Here is a 6,723-nt window from a genome sequence, read left to right as displayed (position 1 = left end):
ATGTTCACATAGACAGTCATGCGTATAAGCATAATTATATCTATCAAATTACCTGCTCAAACAGGTGCGAGTAGTCGCGACGCATATCCTCCTCACGCTCCCAAGAAGCCTCCTCAGTTCCGCTTCGGTTCCACTGAACTTTCACTAAGGGAATCACCTTATTTCTTAGTTTCTTATCCTCTCTTGCAAGGATACAAACTGGTACCTCAATGGTGGATAAATTTGTCTGATTCTCGATCTCAGGTGTATCAATCACCCTCTGCTGCTCCTTATCATGTAGGTGCTTCTTAAGCATCGACGCATGAAATACATCGTGCACACTTGACATCAATACTGGAAGATTTAATCTATATGACACAGCTTCAACATGCTTTAAAATCTTGAATGGTCCAACATATCTCGGGACAAGTTTTCCCCGTCTGCCGAATTGCTAAACGCCCTTCATTGGCGATACCTTCAACATGACAAAATCTCCAATCTTAAACTCTAATGGTCGCCGTCTATGATCTGCATAGCTCTTTTGCCGACTCTGAGCAACAAGAATACGTTACCTAATTAATGCTACCTTCTCAGTAGTCTGCCTCATAAGCTCCGGTCCGAGTAATAAGCTATCCTCCGGCTCTGCCTAACAAATTAGGGATCTACAAGGCCTCCCGTACAATGCCTCATATGGAGCCATACCAATCGTCGCTTGATAACTATTGTTATAAGCGAACTAGATCAAGGGAATATGGTCCTCCCAGCTACCTTAGAAATCTAAAATGCAAGCCCGTAACATGTCCTCTAACATTTGGTTCCCTCTCTCCGTTTGCCTATCTGTTTACGGGTGGAACACACTGCTATATGATAATCTACAGTCGAAAGAATCCTGGAAGTTCCTCCAAAAATGTGAAATGAAACCCGAGCCTCGATCCAAGATGATCGTCTCTGGGACTCCGTGAAGTCGAACTATCTCTCGAATGAAGATCCTTGCATAAGTCTCGGCGATGTAGGTAGTCCGTACTGGTATGAAATGTGCTGAGTTCGTCAACCGATCAACTACCACCCAAACTGAATCGTTTCCCTTCTTCGACTTTGGTAACCCTACTATACAATTCATAGAGATATTTGTCCATTTCCACTAAGGAATGAGTAGGGGCTGTAGGATTCTTGTGGGTCTTTGGTATTCTGCTTTTACCTATTGGCAGATAAAGCATCTAGCAACATATTCTGCTATCTCTCTACGCATACCGCTTCACCAAAATTGTCTCCTCAGGCCCTTGTACATTTTTTGTTGTGCCTGGATGCACTGTGTATCTGGTACGATATGCTTCATCAAACAACTATTTCTTCAACTCTACATTAGCTGGCATAACTAATCGGGCCTTTATCTGAAGGCCTCCATCTATCCCAACGGTCCAATCAGCTTTAGGCTCTTTGGTAATCTTCTCCTTATGATTTTTAATCCAATAGTCTTCTAGTTGAGCTCTGACCACCCTGTCACACCAAGATGGCTATACCGATATAGCTCCTAAAAATATGCTGGTCCTGCCAATCTCTGGCCTAAAATCAAACTGACTAAGAGTATGAAGATCTCGATACAACGAACACCTCAAAGTCACAATCTGACGTCGAGGCTTCCTACTCAAAGCGTCTGCTATGACGTTCGCGTTCCCCGGATGATACTGAATCGCGAACTTGTAATCCTTGATAAACTCAACCCATCTCCGTTGCCTCTGATTAAGTTCCCTTCTGAGAGAATATATATTTTAGACTCAGGTAGTCTGTGAATAACTCGAACTGCACTCCATACAGGTAATGTCTCCATGTCTTTAATGCGAAGACCATTGCTGTCAATGCTAAGTCGTGCGTCGGATAGTCCTGCTCATGCATTCTTAACTATCGCAAAATATATTCTACTACTCTCCGAGTCTATATCAAAATACCCCTAGACCCGACAATGGTGCATTTGTGTAGACGATAAAGGTCTTATCACTACTCGGAATAACCAATATTGGCATTATAGTCAACTTAGTCTTTAAAGTCTCAAAGGCCTCCTAGCACTCTGTGCCCCAAACAAACTGTTCACCCTTCTTCGTAAGGCGTGTAAGCGGTGTCATAATCTTTGAGAAGTCCTGAATGAACTTTCCGTAATAACCGACCAAACCCAGGAAGCTACGAATCTCTGTAATTGTAGTCGGTGACTCCTAATCAAGTACTGCTATAAACTTAGCGGTCTCCACTGCAATACCCTCTTTGCTAATGACATGCCCAAGAAATCTTACCTCAGATAGCCAAAATTCGCACTTGCTGAACTTAACAAATAACCGGTGCTCTCATAGAGTCTACAAAGTTAGTCAAATATGTTGTTCATGCTCTTCCTCCGATCTCGAATAAATGAGAATATCATCAATAAACACTATCACAAGCTGGTCTAGATATGGACGGAAAACCCGATTCATCAGATCCATGAATACCACGGGTGCATTGGTCAGCCCAAATGGCATGATAAGAAACTCGAAGGACCCATATCGAGTCAGAAAGGCGGTCTTAGGAATATCCATCTCCCGAACCCGCAATTGATGATAGCCAGAACAAAGATCAATCTTAGAAAAATGTTGCGCTCCCTATAGCTGGTCGAACAAGTCATCAATCCTTAGTGATGGGTACTTGTTCCGGATAGTGACATTGTTCAACTCACGAAAATTTATACATAGGCGCATACTATCATCCTTCTTCTTCATGAAAAGGACCGGTGCTCCCCATGAAGAATAACCTTGACGAATAAAACCCTGAGATAATAACTCATCTAACTGGGTCTGTAGCTCTTTCATCTCAGCAGATGCCATACGATATGGTGCTCAGGATATTAGTGTCATACATGGCTACAACTTGATGCAAAAACTCGACCTCTCTCACTGGAGGTAAACCCAGTATGTCCTGAAAGACATCCTGGTATTCTGAGACCACTCACGTTTCGCTCAAATCGGCACCACGATCCCGCAGCATCACCTCCTCGATGTACGCCAGAAATGACTCCACAAACTAGTTGTCCTGTAAGGTCGCTACTATCAATTCAGACCCATTGGATGCTCGTAAGCTGACTGTTTTAGCAAAACAATCCATACTAACATAAAACATAGTAGGATCATAGCCAATCCATACTGAGAACGACGTTGAACACTGACATCCACAAAATGATTAGATGTATGATAAACTCGGACTCATCTAGACTGATGACACATCTCCTATGGACACTCCCTTATAGGGACACCTCCCCTAAAGGAGTAGAAACTGATAACGGTATATCTAAAGGATGTGCAACTAGCTGAAACCTATCCATGAATGTATGAGAGATAAAGAATGAGAAGCTCCTAAAGGATGTGCAACTAGCTGAAACCTATCCATGAATGTATGAGAGATAAAGAATGAGAAGCTCCTGAATCGAACAAGATCCGAGTAGCTGAAACCTATCCATGAATGTATGAGAGATAAAGAATGAGAAGCTCCTGAATCGAACAAGATCCGAGCTGGAAAGAAAAAATCACTAAGAAAGCTCTGCTCGCACCATGATCACGCGGTACGATTACATTAACTCTGTCAGTGGCTGGTGCCTGCTGTGCTACTAGCGGTAGAATTTATGGGACTATCTATCCCTCAAGAATTTTCTGGATAGCACGAATCTGGCCTGCTGGTCCCTCTATCCTCGGAATGACAGGTGGTGCCTCGACCTTCTGCTACTGGCCGTAACCGTGACCCTGTGGCTGCTGACCCTGATCATTGATCTGCTGGTGGTAATAAAAATCCTTACCCCATTGCTAGGTTTCTCCCGGTCTTACAAAAGGTTTATTGTACATGCCCTGGTCTCCGGACAATCCTGCTTCCAAAATTAACTCTTAGTACGTCTCCCTGCTCCAATCGGATTAGGTCTAGCTGCTTTTCAAAATAGTAGATGAAATCCTTCTATGAAATTGACATTCACTGCTCCGGCATAACTAAAATTGGTGCTATCCTCCAGCGTCATCCTTATAGCTGAATATAACTAATCTCCGACTATGTACCGAGTCGACGTTAAGTAAATCTAAAAGTATTTCCCACATATTTTCTCTTTTTATAGGTTGTAACTAAATCCGATGTGCCCTAAAATTTTTATACTCCCAACTTCTAATATCTTCTTCAATCTTACCGATCCAAGCATCCTGCTCTGCGGCTCTATTAACAGCTGGATGTGGCGATGGTGAAACCTTCAGTATTACCTCTTTAATAGGTACGACTGGTACAACTGGTGATGGAACTTCAGAACGTAAAATCTAGCTTGCTACTCACTCCTCGAGTGTTGCTAGTCTCTGCTTCTACAATTGGTGTTACCAAGTCGATCAGATACTGTAGAGCCTACTACGACTCGGGCTCTACTTGCCCAGCTCTTCGGGTACAAGCTTTACATCGACCATGTCTTCGTTCCAATGTTTATAATACCAAGAGGAGAGCTTATTTGACACAGTAAATGAGATCCCAATCATAAATAACATAACATATATCAATAGGAAAAATTGTATTACTTATCATTCATGCAATTACTTTTCAATCAAAGTAAGGTAGTTGTCAAAAAAAATTGTAAATTTTTGAATATACGTATATAACATCCTCACTCATTCTAGGAATTCCTAGCGGATTACTCGACACATGATGATCCTAATGATACTGGAACTAGAGCTCTGATATCAACTGTGACGCCCTTGGGGTCACACAAGGCTGCAGTCAAAGGTGAAACCAGAGATGTCAAACCTGCCATGCACCCACACTGTTCATAAACATGTTTCACCAATCACAGTAATATTCTCTAGTGGAACCAAATATAAGTGCAGGTACAAAACATGCAAAATAAAAGGAATAAATGTAATAGACATGATATAGAAGAGATATCTCATAAATAAAAAGAATCATGTCTCAACTATAATACATCTGATATCTGAATAATAAAAATATCTCAACATGAATCAATTAAAAATCATACTAAGGCACACCGCCTTTACAATATGAAAATAAAACTCTAATGTCTGGATAAAACTCAAAACTACAGTGGAGTCTCCACAAGTAAAAATATGTGATGACGACTATGCCAGAACTTACCTGAAAAGTAATTTAAAAGAAAAAGAACAACAACAAGAGTGTCAGAGCGCTACAGCAAGATTACCTCCATCTGCTCCCAGGAAAAGGGCTGCTAGATAGAGTGAATGCTCTATCTATTAAGTATAGTCTACCTAGATTCATTTCTCCCGTATGTAATGGTATTAATACTTAGAAATCTACAACACGAGACGTAGTACGTCAAGCAAAATAATCCAAACAAGGAAACCCTCATGTATATACCATATGTCTCAGACTGTAGATACCTAAATGTCAATACTGAACTATAGAAAGAAACATCACTAGCAAATAAAACACCATAATGGACATCAACATATAATTTCATGTACTCACAAGAGTAAGGTATATACACTGCTGGATTTTCAACTTTTAGCGACGGACAAATCCGTCACTAAAAGTCGTTTTTCCGTCGCTAAAATTTCTAGCGACGGAAAATATTAAATTCCGTCGCTAAAATTTCGACGCCATAACAAGGGTGCCTAAAAAGACTTTTGGCGATGGAATTTCCGTCGCTAAATTTTAGCGACAGTTTATTAGCGACGGAAAATTGGTCGCTATTTTTAAAAAATAAAAAATTAAAAAACAATAGCGACGGATTTTCCGTCGCTAATGCTTTAGCAAATTGTGCAAAAAGTATTAGCGACGGAAAATCCGTCGCTATTGTTTTAGCAAATTGTGCAGGATCTGATTTCGTGCACGTTTTCCGTCGCTAAAAATGTTTTTAGCGACGTAATTTCCGTTGCTAAAAACATTTTTAGCAACAGAAATTCCGTCGCTAAAATTTTAAAAAAAAGAAATTTGCAAAATATTTTGAAAATTAAAAAAACCCTGTACAATATCGATAATAATTTTTAAAAACCTGTTCAATCAGCAGAAGAAAGCTTCAATCTCACACAAATATCATATCTCACGCATATATCACACATTTAATTCAATAAAAGCAAGTAAAAGTTTCTCGACAGGTACATAATAAATATTGTTTATACAACACAAGAAATTGTTTTCAAAGTTATATTAAGGACAATCAATCCTCCTGATCATCATCATCCTCATCCTCAACACCAGCCACATTATGACTACCCCCGGCTGCACCTTGTGAAGAAGTCCCGGCCTGTAAATATAAATCAAATGTTAACAAGTGTGTGTAAACGTTAATAAGAGTACAAATATAAATATACTACAACACAACACCACAACATCACAACACCACAACATCACAACACAACAACACAACAACACAACATCACAACACCACACCACAACATCACAACACGACAACACAACAACACAACACCACAACACCACAACACAACAACACTACAACATCACAACACTACACCATCACAACACCACTACACCAACACTACGCACGCATACACCATCAACACCACCATCACATAAAAACATTATAGGAAATTTCCGTCGCTAATAATCCGTTGCTAACTTTTTTAGCGACGGATAATTTCCGTCGCTAAATTGTAAATTTCCGTCAGTAAATTGACTTTACCGACGGAAAAATAGCGACGGATATTCCGTCGCTATAACCCTTGTTATAGCGACGGAATAATCCGTCGCTATTTTTCCGTAGGTAAAATG

The sequence above is a fragment of the Asparagus officinalis genome, chromosome 3, assembly GCF_001876935.1.
Source record: "Asparagus officinalis chromosome 3, Aspof.V1, whole genome shotgun sequence".
NCBI classification, from domain to species: Eukaryota; Viridiplantae; Streptophyta; class Magnoliopsida; order Asparagales; family Asparagaceae; genus Asparagus; species Asparagus officinalis.
Note: the sequence above shows the minus strand (reverse complement) of the source record.